Here is a 15023-nt window from a genome sequence, read left to right as displayed (position 1 = left end):
CTGAAGAAGATGGCGTCGGCTGGTTCTTTTATACCCCTGCCGCACTGACGTCAGGGAAGAAGCGACGACAACCGACGCCAGACCTAGACTTTGGAATTCGGCCGACCGAGGACCCGCCTTACAGCAGGATAACCCATCTGTTATGACTGCAGCTGTATGCACGATGAACATCCATTTGTATGAAACATTGCATGATATAAATTCCAAGTTGTGTAGTAAGCCATTTCAGTTATTGTTCTTTATAATAAAGATACCAAAGTAAAGAAGTACCTTTTTAATTTTATGAAATGTAGGCATTAGTGTAAAAACAGAAGAAAGGCTGGACAAAAGCATGTAATCTTGGCTTGTTGAGGTGGGGGATGGGGTGTAAAAGTGAACAGATTAATATATGTAGAGCCGATATGTTTTCTCCTACTTTTGCATAGGTGAGTATCTCGATTAAGGCCCTTGGCTTAGTCTGATAGCAAGTTTTTTGTGTGTGTAAATAACACTGAATGTAATGAAATGTTTTCCTTTAGCAAGTAAATGTTTAGTGTGAGTTGAGCAGTCTGAAGCTGAGGGCAGCTCCACATTTTGCTCTTACGTTTCCATAGAGACAAGCTGACTGATGAGGAAAAATAGCAAGATCACTCGTAAAGGCTAAAAGTTAATGCCTTCTAAATCATACAAGTTTTTTTACATTTGGGAGGGGAATCAAGATAAGACAAGAACAGAGATCAATTAGTATAAGTAGGGGCAGTTTCTGTAACATTCATCTTGGTATGGATAACCTTAATTTTAGGTTAGTGTATGTGTGTGTGTGTGTGTGTGTGTGTGTGTGTGTGTGTGCGCAGCTGTCAAGTTGGGACAAATATTACTATTGGGAAGGTTAAATGTCATGGTTTGAAGATGTACATAATTGTGTGCATTTGTTTAAGTTAATATGTTATGGGGGAGTGCTTTATTTTGATTGCGAATTTTCATTAAAATGAAAAGTTTTGTAAAATGTGACATAGGTTCAAATGGAAATAAGAAACAACTGTATAAAGGATCAGCCTGTCAAAACAGTGGGTGCATGTAACACAAAAGCTGGCAATAGACACTTAAGAAAGCTGTCATATGGATAATAGGTGGGAATAGTAATTTGTAATGGTTGCACTGTCCATATTGTTTTGGAATATGAATGGCTTCACAAGTGTAGACAAAAATATAAATAAGAGAAGAGTAATGAATTATGTTAAGAAATGCAGTGTGCAAATAGCAGTGCTACAGGAGACTCATTTGGAAAGAAGTGTGCATGTTAATTTCATAAAAGAATTTCAAGATGGATTTTCAGCAGAATATCTGGGACAAAGGAAAAGGGGAGTACATATTCTCCCATAATGATAGAAGAGGGGAAAAAAGATAGCATTGGTAGATTTATGGTAGCAAGTGGCTACTGACAAGGGAGGAGAATTATGCTGGTACATATTTATATTCCGCCTAAAACTGCTATTATGGAGCTTAAGAAAATTTTGTGAGAAATCCACTTTGAGCAGGTAATATTACTTATATGTGGGGACTGGAACTTGATTTGCAATAGTGAGGCTGTATCTTGGGAACCTAGAAGGGAAGATGTAACAAAAGGTAGATTTCTGAAAAAAATTATGAAAATATTTGGTATGGAAGATACAAATTCAGTAATGGGAACTCAGAGAATTTACATATTCCTCAAGGTACAGTAACTGGGCTAGATTAGACTGAAATTATATTTCACAGGAACATATACATTTGATTGAGAATTTTGACACACACGTAATAACGGTTTCAGATCATGTGGCAATAACAATTAATGTAAAAATGCAGGGTAATAAAGTAAAAAATGACACTGGCACTTCCCCACCTACCTGTTAATTTCCACTACCCATTCTTTATTCGAAAGTTATTAAGGAAGAAAAGAACTTTCTTCAGAAGATGCAGATTTTGTGAGTGGGATAAAATAAAAGTGGAGTTGAAATGCGATAGAAAAAAAAAAGGATATGGCTAAGAAGCAACTAGAATTGTTTAGAGAACCTTGCAAAGGTTAAAGCATTACAGAATAAGGGGAGTTGCACATAAGAGGGGCAACCCCAGAGTGCTAAAAAGAAAATAAGGGATGATCTGGATAATACAAATGAGTTTAGAAAGATTGTTTTTTAGCAACTGCTGTCTGATTAATATAACTCCAGAGCACAAAAACTTTTAACACGAGTCGAGCAACAGAAAGTATAAAGGGTTGTTGCCAAACTTAAGGAGCCTATAACAAAAAAAAAAAATATGAACATTTGTATAAAGCAGAGTAGTACAAAATCAAGAAAAAGCACCAATGTAAATATTTATGAAAGAAGATAGATGAGGCTCAACAATTAACATTTAAGAATAGGGGTTGATGAGATAAAATGGTTATGTATAGCCAATCTGCAGGAAAGACTCCAGGAATAGATGGTATTCTGGTGGAAGTTAGAAGCTAGAAGGAAACAGTGATAAAGATCTGAAAAGTTTTCTTTAATAGTATTTTACAAGGAGGGGAAGCACCAACATTCTAGAAAGAGGGTGTGGTGGCTAAAGATGATAAAGACCCATCAACTCCTGCTTCATATATGCCCATTTTAATTTTAAAACATGATTATTAAGTGTTTGTCTTCAATGGCTGAAAGAATGACAAAGGTGTTGCCAAAAATTGAAATATATGGATCAATGTGGTTTTGTGGAGGGAGACAAATATTTGACAATATTAATACAACAGGGATGATCCAGAGGGAAGCTTAATTTAAGAAAATACCTCTTTTGGTGGGTTTTGATTGAGAGAAAAAAGATAAAACACAAAGGAAAGCAGGAAGCCAGGAGTAGGTTCACCACTGTTTATTAAATCCGATAACCATAAGCGCTTTCATCGAGTTCATTACAAGACTTCATCAGATAAAAAATTAACTGAAAGGCCAAGTATGAATGCTGTGGGTTTCCCTGGTTTAAATGAACTAGCATCTATTGGTTGTGTACTAAAAATGACGGCACAACTTAGATTTGGTTAGAATGGTTCATTTATGAGGACTCTACACATATATTTATGTTTCAAGGTTATAAATTTATTTCTTTTAAGACGTTGAATAATGTGATTCTTTTTTAATATTTACTATGGATTTTAATTTGTTAATTATTTTGGGGGTGGATCATGCGACATGGAAACGGTTTTTAAACTTGGCCTTTCATTTTATTTTTTATCTGATGCAGTCTTGTAATGAACTCAAAAGCGCTCATGGTTATCTGATTTAATAAACAGTGGTGGACCTACTCTTGGCTTCCTGCTTTCCTTTGTGTTTTTATCTTGTTTGTGAAATTGTGCTGATAATGCTTTGATGGAGAGAAAGCATTTTACAGAGCAAGATATGATTTTTGAGTGTTTGCACTTCCTGGTACAAAACTAAGTTTAACTAGGAAGATATATATGAGGGTTGGAGGCAAAACTCAAAGTGTGAAGGTACCTATGTGATAAGTTGTGTCTGAACAGAAGAACCAGGCAGGTTTGTCTTCTTTTCCTTTTGCATTATATTTAGAACCATTGGAAAATTAAATGAGGGATTCTGAATTCAATGATATAATTGGTAACTGGTAGACCAAAATATCTGAACTTGTACAGTGTTTCTTACAGATATTTAAGAGGAGGTCTTATTCAGGTATATAGAGCATTTAGAGACAACTACCTCTGGGAATGTTTGGGGTTATCAAAAAGTACTAGAGAATTGTCGGACAACCTATTTGGAAGATTCTATAGGAATGAGAAGTGTACTAATTAGTTCTCTGACAGAATAGCTGATGCATGGAACAGGCTACCAAATTACATTAAAGCAAGTACTAGTTTAGATATTTAAGAACGGTCTGGACACATTATGGGGGAAAAAGTGTTTTGGTATATTGGCAAGCTAGACGGGCATTAATGCCCATGCTTGAAATATTTGTATTTAGGAATGCTATGGTATTCAAGAAAAGTTGGTTTTATTTGCAGATGATATTTTGTACCTGATAAAACCAGAAAAGGAAATCTCACTGTTGTGGAATATTCTGAGATGGTTCCTGTGTGTTTTTTTTTTTTTTTTTTTGGGGGGGGGGGGGGGGTAACATTAATAGAGATAAATCAAAAGCTATTGCTGTAAGTAAACAGTGTACCCACACGTGAGTTGGATGTTCATCGTGCATACAGCTGCAGTCATTCCAGATGGGTTATCCTGCCGTCAGGTGGGTCCTCGGTTGGCCGAATTCCAAAGTCTAGGTCCGGCGTCGGTTGTCGTCGCTTCTTCCCTGACGTCAGTGCAGCAGGGGTATAAAAGAGGCAGCTGACGCCATTTTCTCCAGTCTTTCTTGCCGCGCGGTGCCCGAAGCAGAAGCAGTTCGCAAGTGCCGGTCGGCCAGCTCCTGAGATTTACGAAAGTATTTCAGCCGAAGTCTTCTTTAAAGCTAAGTACTCAGTTGGGGAAACTTTTCTTGCCTCAGACCGATGTCAGACAAAGTTAATAATTGCATTTCTTGTGGGAAGCAAATACCGCATAAGGATTTTCACTCTTTCTGTATACTTTGCTTAGGGCCAGACCACGACGTCTCGGCCTGCTGTTTTTGTGCTAGGTTCAACAAGCGCACTATTAAGCGCCGGGCGGAGTTCGCCCTTCATTATTTTGGCAAAAAATTTAATTATATCATGTCGTCGGATACACCAACGCCAGTTTTAAGCAAAAGATGCAAAGACAAGGACCGACATCCGAGGTCTGCACCAAGTACTGAGACCACGCTTAGGCCAACTACCGGTTCTCAGTGAGGCACCTACTGACTGACCCTGACTACCAATGAAACTATTTTACCGGTGACTTCAGTACCCGAGGTCGCAGGCTCCTCTGTCTCCATTCCCACTGCAGATACCGACGCCACTCTTGGCGGGGAAACTGAAAATTTAGTGAGGCCTGCCATTTCTGAAGGCGTCTTCAGGCCTTCCACCTTCTCTATTAAATCCTTCACTAAATCTAAAGCTGCCATGAAAACTAAAAAAACAGGGTCCTCAGACCTGCTCTATAGGCCCCATGCCTAAAAAAACAGATGCTTAAAATGGCTGAGGATTTGATAACTCTCATCAGGGGTTCTCAACCCCCCCTCTGACAAAAGACCCAGAGTGGAGGAAGACTACCCTTCCTCAGACCAGGCCTCTATTACCTCAGACCATTCTGAGGACCAGGATTATGCCTATTCCCCTTTTGAAGACTCTGATGCTGAGGAGTCTATTCCCTCGGTTTTCCCCCCCTGAGGACTACTCTTTTGGGGAAACCCTGCATACATTGAGGGAGAACTTTCACTGGGAAGGCCAAGATTACTCAGATTCCAAGAAAAGGCTCAGGGAATTTCTACTGCTCCCCCAGCATAGGCCCCTGGTTATCCCTCCTATTTTAGATATTTTGGATGATGTGTATGCAGAAGCCAGTCTTAATCCAGATTCTTTACCTCCAGCCCCTGTTAAACCAGACAGGTATTACCGGGTTCCTGATTCTCACCAGTTCCTTTATAAAAGCCATACTGCTGACCCAGAAACAATTTCACAGGGTCCCAAGGGAATAAAGGCCTCTACTGCTAAAAACCCTTTACATTCAGAGAGATATTCCAGAGCATTAGAAAGGTGGGGGGAAAAGGTGTATACATCTGCCACTTTAACCATGAGGGCATTAAACTGTCAATTTCATATGTTAAAGTACCAACAGTTTTTGTTATCTCAGCTGAAAAGCAAAATGACACAAACAGAACAACCAGATTTGAAAGAGTTGCAGGATTTGTTGCATGGAGCAGAGCAAGTGGGTAAACATACCTTGCAGTGTGGTTTTGATGCTTTAGAGGCCTCATGTAGAGCTGCTGTCACGGGTCTGTCATACGTAGACATGCTTGGCTCAAAGAGCAAACCTTACCAGATCATGTCAAAGCAAAGTTATTAGATGCACCACTTCAAAACGATGTATTGTTTGGTGTTAAAGCTGAGGAGGTACTAAAGAAAATGGAGGAAAAAGCTAAATCTATGCAAACAGTGAAAGATTTCTTGCAGGTGCAACCTCCACGCTTCAGCAGAAACTGGCCTTTAAAAAATTGGTCCTTTCTAGCCACGGACAGACCTCAAAGGGGCAGATACAGACGCCCAAGGGGTAGAGGGCAACCTCAAGGATCTTACAGAGCTAGACAGTGGCAAGCACCAACCCCAAGAGGTGGAGAAGATAGATCACAGTCATTCAGAAAACAGACACAATGACTTCCCCCTGTGGCTGCCAAGCAAAACTATAATGGCAGCACCTTTGGGCGGAAAACTAGCATTATTTTCAAAAAACTGGCACATTATTACAAAAGACAAATGGATTCTGGACATTATAGACAGGCTTACAGGTTCCACTTTCACACCCTTCCAAAAATGAGAGGCTTGCCAAACCTGCCACAAAATCAAAGGGCAGAGGCACAAAGACAAATTTCTGCTCTAATGGATATGAAAGCAATTCAAGAGGTAACCTGCAAAAGAACAAGGTCAAGGTTTTTATTCCAGACTATTCCTGGTACCAAGGAAGGACAAAGATTGGAGACCCATCTTACACCTATCCATCCTAAACGCATATCTACAGGTGCCAAAATTCAAGATGCTCACATTACAGCAGCTTCTTCCCATGCTGGGCAAGGAGTCTTGGCTGGTAACATTGGACCTCAAGGAGGCATACCTGCATGTCCCTATCAGACAAGATTGCAGAAGATACCTCAGATTTCTTGCAGGTTCAACCCATTACCAATTTTCTGCGTTGCCCTTTGGCTTATCTACTGCACCCAGAGTGTTTACGAAATGCCTGGCATCAGTAATTGCCTTCTGCAGACAACAAGGAATACAAATCTACCCATATCTGGACGACTGCCTGATCCAAGCGGACAGCAAGGACATTTTATTGCAGCATCTGGTGTTTGTAATAAAACTGTTAAACTACCTGGGATACACAGTGAACAAAAAGAAATCAAAACTAATACCTTCTCAACAGATAATTTTCCTGGGTGCCAGCTTAAATACAACCACCCAGATGGCCTACCTCACACCAGACAAACAAGGGCAACTGTCTCAATGCTTCAACAAAATGGCAACTCACACCAGACTAACTGCAAGGAAAGTCCTGCAGGCTCTGGGATTCATGGCATCTTGCATCCTACTAATACCATGTGCAAAGCTGCATATGAGGAAACTACAATGGTACCTAAAAAACATATGGTCTCAACACAGCCACAGCTTGGAAACAATTATACCACTCATTCCATGCCTTCAAAAGGAATTTTTGTGGTGGGCTCAAGCATGCCAAAGAAACTCAGGTCTCCCTTTCTGTTTACCTCAAGCAACTCAAATCATCACAACGGACGCCTCAGACTACGCCTGGGGAGCACACATGGCAGATCAGTGCATTCAGGGAAAATGGTCCCAAAAAGAGAAGCACCTACAACATCAACCAAAAGGAGATGCTAGCCGTGCAAAATGCTCTTATGACCTTCAAAGACCTACTGCATCCAGGCCAGCTATTGATAAGGACAGACAACACCACAGTAATGTGGTACATAAACAAACAGGGGGGAACTCATTCATACCCCCTGTGCAGGCAAGCCATGACCCTGTGGAACACAGCACTGGAATTACAAATTCAACTACAGGCACAATTCCTGCCAGGGAAGGAAAACACACTGGCAGACAACTTAAGCAGAAATATGACAGACCCACATGAATGGAAGTTGCATCCTCAAGTCTTCTCAAAGATAACTCGGGCATGGGGACAGCCAGACATAGATCTATTTGCTACCCACAGAAATTACCAGTTGGAAAAATTTTGTTCAAGGACCTATCATCCACAGGCCTGGAAAGTGGACGCACTCTCTTTCAATTGGGCAACACTGACAGTCTATGCCTTCCCGCTTCTTCCTCTACTGACCAAAGTTCTATTAAAAGCCAGAGCAGAGAGGCCACAAATGATTCTCATTGCTCCAGACTGGCCACGACAGCATTGGTATTCTCTCCTAAAGAGCCTGACACACTCACCACCATGGATCCTACCTCTAGTCCCTCTTCTGTTGTCTCAGCACAACTACAAAACCCTTCACAGCCAGCTCAAAACCCAAAATCTAGCTGCATGGAGAATACCTTAATTTCCCAACATACTCTCCTCTCCAAGGAGGTGCAGGATGTCATCTTGGAGGCCAGAAGACCCTCTACTAGAAAAGCCTACTCCACCAAATGGAAACGATTTTGTTCCTTGAATCAAGAAAAGGGCCAGAATCCTTGGGTAATAAATATACCTCAAATTTTACAGTACCTTGCTGAGATGTTGAACAGCGGCCTTTCCTTCTCCTCCATCAAGATCCACACTTCAGCCATTTCTGCGCAATACAATACAGATCCTCCTTTATTCTCACATCCTCTATTAAGGCAGTTCCTCAGAGGGGCAAAAAATATAAAACCCCCACGGAAGCCACCAGTCCCAGCTTGGGACCTCAACTTCGTATTGGAAAAGCTGACCCTGCCTCCCTTTGAGCCGGCTTCTAGCCACAATACTTGTCGTGGAAAACAGCCTTCCTTCTGGCTATTACCTCAGCACGCAGGGTTTCGGAACTACAGGCCCTCATGGCTGTGCAACCATTCATCATTTTCTATCTGGACAGAGTTTCTTTACGAACCAACCCTACCTTCATGCCAAAGGTAGTATCCAGTGTAGCTTTGAATCAGACTATTCATTTACCTACCTTTTATCCAAATCCACAGAACAAAGGGGAGAGACTACTACATTCCTTGGACATTCACAGACAACTTTGTTATTACTTGGACAGAACAAAGTCATTCAGGAAATCTGAGCAGCTCTTTGTGTCCTATGCTACAGGTGCTCAAGGAAAGGCTATTTCCAAACAGACAATTTCAAAATGAATAGCCCACTGCATACGCTTTTGTTATTCATTTCATGGAAAATCTGTGCCTGTATACATCAGATCCCACTCCACCAGGTCACAGCTACCTCTGCAGCTTTCCTCAGGGGGGTCCCTACCAAGGGCATTTTGGAAGCAGCTACTTGGAGTTCAGTGCACACTTTCTCCAAGCACTACCACATTTCACTATACTCAAAATCTAGAGCGGGCTTTGCCACAGCAGTCCTGCAGGGCATCCTTGCCCCTCCTAGTTCCACTTAGTGCCTACCACCCTTACTTAGCTTTGGGATTCTACCCATCTGTAATGACTGCAGCTGTATGCACGATGAACATAGTACAGTTTTGTACCTACCATAAATGTAGATGTTAGAGTGCTCATACAGCTGCAGTCCAGGTTACCCTCCTTCCATCCCCTCTTAGGACAGACCTTATGACAAACACCTTTTTCATACAACCTATTTGGGGTATTCTTTATGGTGTATTTGCTTGCAACTACTGTTTTTGATTTATCTACATTGCATGTTTGCATAATATTATGTTTTGCCTTCCTTCTGGGGGCACCTGACATCTGGGGCAAGAAAAACTGAAGAAAATGGCGTTGGCTGCCTCTCTTATACCCTTGCTGCACTGACGTCGGGGAAGAAGCGACGACAACCAACGCCAGACCTAGACTTTGGAATTCGGCCGACCGAGGACCCGCCTGACGGCAGGATAACCCATCTGTAATGACTGCAGCTGTATGAGCACTGGAACATCTACATTTATGGTAGGTACAAAACTGTACTTTCAGTAATACAGCAACAAACAAGACCAACACTGAGGTAAACTGCTACTGGAGAAGTAGAAAATCCAAAAGCAAGAACAAAAGACTCCTACCAGCTGGGAACACTGAGCAGATCTGTAGTAGTTTATTCAAAACACACTAAAACCACAAAAGCTATTGCTGTAAGTAAACGGTGTACCCACACATGAGTTGGTTCAGCAATACAACAAACAAGACCAACACTGAGGTAAACTGCTACTGGAGAAGTAGAAAATCCAAAAGCAAGAACAAAAGACTCCTCCCAGCTGGGAACACTGAGCAGATCTATAGTAGTTTATTCAAAACACACTAAAACCACAAAGCGTTCAGGCTAATGCTCTTCTTAAGTGTATAACAAGAAAGCTTCCTTATCAAGGATTAATATTAGAGTATATGTAATGAGAAAAGGATAGGGAAATCCTAAGTGAAAGACCTGCACTGGCTGAGTTTTTAGTTGGATCTAAAACAGAAGCTACTGTTAAAGGGACAATTGGGGCATATAAAATGTTGCATGGTAGCTATATAAATCAATCAGATGAGGTCAGAAAAGATAGGGAACAGACATTAGATAAACAATTTGAAAAAGAAACAATGAGAGGAAGTATGTAAAGCTCCCAACTATGCAATAACACATTGAAGATTTAGGATTTTTGTCTAGAAGTGTTTGCATAGGTAATTTTATATCCCAAGCAGACACCAAAGAATGTTGGAGGTGTAATGGGGAAGAAAGAGGTACCTGGGTAGCATATGTCAGAGTGTAATTGACAGGCTACAGAGTACTCTGTCAGGGACACTGGGCAAACTAATGAGTATAACTAAGGAAATATTTTTTTGAGCCTGGATACAAGATCTGAATTGCTTGGACATAGTAAGACCATCCCCAGGACTCACTAATCTTCCGTGTAAGACTAAATTAGTCTTACACGGAAGAGCCAGTCTAAGAGTAAGACGGCAGCGCAACATTGCATATTAATGAGGGTGCGCTGCCTCAACTCTAAAACTAACACGGAGCGTGGATGAGTGTAGGAGGCATGTCGGATTGCTGATCAGTCCAAAAATCCACGCCCCTGCAAGCTTGAAACTCAGGAAATGTCTAGTTACATGAGCGAGTCCGCTCACATGTGTACATTCTAACACTACACTCCCCCCATATAGTAAACCCCGTACAAATAGAAAAAGTAAAAGAAATGTTTTTTCATTTCCGATATAGCTGCCCGGGTTTGCCCATTGCTTAGCTACAGTTAACAGTTTAGACACCGAAGAGGATAATAAGAAAAATATATGCAAATTAAGCAAAATAGCGATAGCGTAGTGGTTAGAGCCTTCGCACAAAGAGGAGGCATTCCTGGTTCGAGTCCCACCACTACACTTTCAATTTTCTGTTGGAAGTCTGTATACAAAAATATTTCCTGACATGTATTATGTAAAGTTTTGTAAAAAGTATTGAAATGTTATATGTAGTAGCGAACAAATTTTTATATATATATATATATATATATATATACATATATATATATATATATATATATAGGAAGGTGAAATGGTTATGCATACTGATGCATGAGTAAATTATTTTAAGCAATGTAAAGCACTGCTAAGCATATTTTACCAGTATTGAGCATATTTATATTTAATTGCTCGTAGCTGAGCACGGCGTTAACTAGCGCAATGTCTTGCGTGGAGCTGTGCATAGCGCAAACTAGCGCAAACAGAACATGTTTGTGCGTAGCTGTGCACCACACTAACCAGCGCAATGTTTGGCAACGTCGAGCAAAGTCTGGCAAAGTTGAGCAAAGACGGCTAAACAAGGCCACACCTCCTTCACTGTACCTTAACCATTCAGGTCTGGCCAGTAGGGAAATAAAAAACAGTGACAGGGCTTGAACTCGGGATACTGTGCGCTATAGTCACAGTACATAACCACTAAGCCATGACAGCATTACATAACCATGCACTTTCAACAGACACATATCTATCAAAGGAATATTAAACATTGTTAACATCAGCTAAGCAGATGTGCCTACAGCTGAGTTTTTTCAAAACTGGCCAATCACAGATAAGTGCGGGAAATGAGGCATATTTAAGCTCCACAGGTGGGAATACTTGCCATAACTGGTTGTAGCTCCCTTCTGCAGTCAGCATGGCCGGTGTTGGAGAAGGCACTCGATTTTTAGTGCAACATTGGGGCATTGAGGAGACCAAAGTAATGGTTTGGCTCCTTGCCCACAATCATGAGGAAAGACTCCTGCGGGGCCAGTACCAGGACAGCCAATACAAAACGGAGGCCTGGAACTGTCTAGCTTGTGATCTCACCAGTGCCACTGGCGTTCCTCGGACTGGTGAGCAGGACAGGCACCATTACTCTGACCTGAAGTGACGTAAGGAGGATCAACTGGACCAGTGGATCCAGGAAGCCCGTGGGATGGCAAATGTCCCACTACTGGGTAAGTAGCCATTGTATTAAGTATTTAAGAATTACTATTCTTGTCTATATGGATAGGTATGTCTCATTATCACTGCATTTACTTCACAGCTGCAGGTGTCTGGGCTATGAATCAGCAAGCCCATGAAGATAGGCTGCAAAGGCTGTGTCACCAGGCAGGTTAGTAATTATTCTGCATGTACTGTTATATAAAATAAATGAGAGAGCCTTCAAAAAAGTGTTTTAACCCAATAAATAAAGGTGTAATAATTCTTTAATAAAGGTATAATTCCTGGAGTGCGTCTGTGTGATTTTCTTTGATATGTTGTTGTACTGTGCATTTTAGAAATAGTACTGTTGTATTAAGCAGTGTTAATTAACCCACACTTGGGTAGGCCCATATAAAGTGGATGAAGGGAGTGCCAGTAGCTTTTATGCATATTTACAGCCCTTAACTTGTTGGTTCATGCCCAGCATGTACAGGTTAATTTGGAACATGAGTAGCTAGGTATTGTGTACCCCAGAAATGTCAGTGTGCTGCCAGAAATGTAGGGAGCTGTTAACATATAACTGATACTTTAACCTGAACATTTCTACATAATTATATGAAAGTAGAGCTGTCAGTGTACCATCTCAGCAGTAGTGTGTGTGAGCAACTCTCAAAATATGTAGCAGTATCATCTGCATCCTGGACAGTTTGTATGTCAGATACAGCTCATGTATATAATGATCTAGCAAAATCCATTTGCACAATAGAAGGACATTGGGTAGTGTAATAATACATGTAAGGGACATATAACTGCAGTTAATGGGAATGTAGTGTAAACTAGAAAGATATATAAGTTGTTAATTGAGCTATCTTTTCCACCCTACTGTATGTCCATAAAAATGCAATCCCACACCTCAATGGGTATGTTTAATCTCAAAACATTTGTTGCAACATATGTCCTATTCGTTTGTAAATATTTGCATTCATTTCTATGCATGTGCCCTGTTCAAGTACCATAATATTGGTGGCCTGTTGCCATCAATTTAAACCTGCATGCTGTTGTAATGTCCACTATTGTTCTATATATGCATGTGTTATGCTTGCTTTTCAACTGTTGAAACTCTGGTGTGTTGGGTTAATGGGAATACTTCTGCATGCTGTTATAACTGTTGACTGTTACTAACCCATATCTTTATTAAATTCTCCAAAACATAGTTCATATGGGAAGGCCGGTCCCAGTGGACCCACCTGTCCCACCTCAGCTGGCCATGGCACCTGGCACCAGCAGGTCCGGTTCCCAGCCTGGGACCTCCTCCTCCATTGGCCCTGTGCCATCTTCGGGTGGAAGCACTGCAGGGGATGGGGCTCGGCCCCCCCCGTGCGAGCGTGGGTGGAGGAGGGCCACCTATCACCCTTCGAATGGTCCGGGCTGTGGTGCCTGGAGAGATCGAGCATTCTGTTGCAGAACCTCTACGCCAGCTTGAGGCATGAGTGGCACAACTCCTGAGTCAGCCTGCCCCTCCTTCACAGCCACCCTCTGGGCTCTGAAAGTGGAGTGGTGACTGCCCGTGGGTGGGGATCTCAGTTCCACTGTTGCCATCTGTGGGCTCATGGGCTTGTGATTTCCAAACATCCCTCCCTGTCAATGGTGTTCACCCACCACATGTCATATTCCACCCCTGTATGCATCTTGTCTTGTGTCTGTTTACCTCCCCAACCTACCTCCCCAAATATACCTACTTCCCCTACCCCACATTCCACTCTCACTTGAAAAAAAAAAAGGGCACTCTGCTCCCAAAAAAAAAAAAATTACGCCCCATACATAGCTGCCCATTTTGCACACATGAAGTGTAATTTAATTGGCATTGCAATATACTTTATTGTCCTCACCCGTCTCTCAGGGGTTGAAAGTTTCATATTTACCTCCAAATTTATTCCATATGCACAGCTGTTGCTGTTAAAGAAATGGGCAGCTATGGACCTTCCCTACACCCATCCTGCACATCCCGAGCTGTTTTCCCTACTGTCTTTCCCTCTTTGTGCCCCTTTTTCACCACTTTCCTATCTCCCCATTTTCTTTTCTTTCAAAGAGATGAGCACGGGGGTTAGTGGGAGTAAGCACTATTAAGCAGTAGTTAGCGGGTTTGCGAGAGTGTGCGCTTGTTTGCACTTAGCTAAGCATCTCGCAAACCCGCTTACAACTGCTTAAAAGTGCCTTTGTCACTCTGTATGTGAGGGCCCTTGTTCTGCTCAGCAGCAAAATAAAACACCTCTGTCAGTTTCAAACCCCGGACCTTGTACACACTACATTGCATGAAGTACCACTAAGCCACGGTAGATATACAAGTTGGTGCTGAAATAAATATATCATGCATCAGAATGAGTGAATGTAAAGGAAAAATAGGAATGTCATACCACACAACTTGTTCTGTGGATCTTTACCAACAGTTGTTGTGGGATTACATTACATGACTGTGATAAGAGAAGCAGCCATTCTAGCAGGAAATAATGTTACACCATCACTTTACAACCTCCACACAGTATCATAGCAGGACAAACACTGGCATATATGTTTAGGGCAGAGGCCATACCTCCCAACTGTCCCTAATTTTCAGGGATGTCCCTGATTTTGAAACAAAATTTAGCTCTGTCCCTCTGAATCCCTCCGAAAACTACTGACTTTGGCCAGAAAGGTGGTGAATTACATGTAATGAGTAATGACAATAATTAAGAGTTAGACACTTCTTTTACTTCAGAAAAGGTGTATTAATCCATATGCTCTGGTTCTCAAAGTCTCCCCTTAATGGCACTAATATTTTAAAGGTGTCCCTGACTTTTTCTCTACTTTTCCCTGAGTCTGTTCT

This window comes from Protopterus annectens, chromosome 12.part0 (assembly GCF_019279795.1).
Source record: "Protopterus annectens isolate FY-2018-M chromosome 12.part0, PAN1.0, whole genome shotgun sequence".
NCBI classification, from domain to species: Eukaryota; Metazoa; Chordata; order Ceratodontiformes; family Protopteridae; genus Protopterus; species Protopterus annectens.
The sequence above is the reverse complement of the archived record's forward strand: the minus strand, read 5'-3'. Positions refer to the sequence as shown.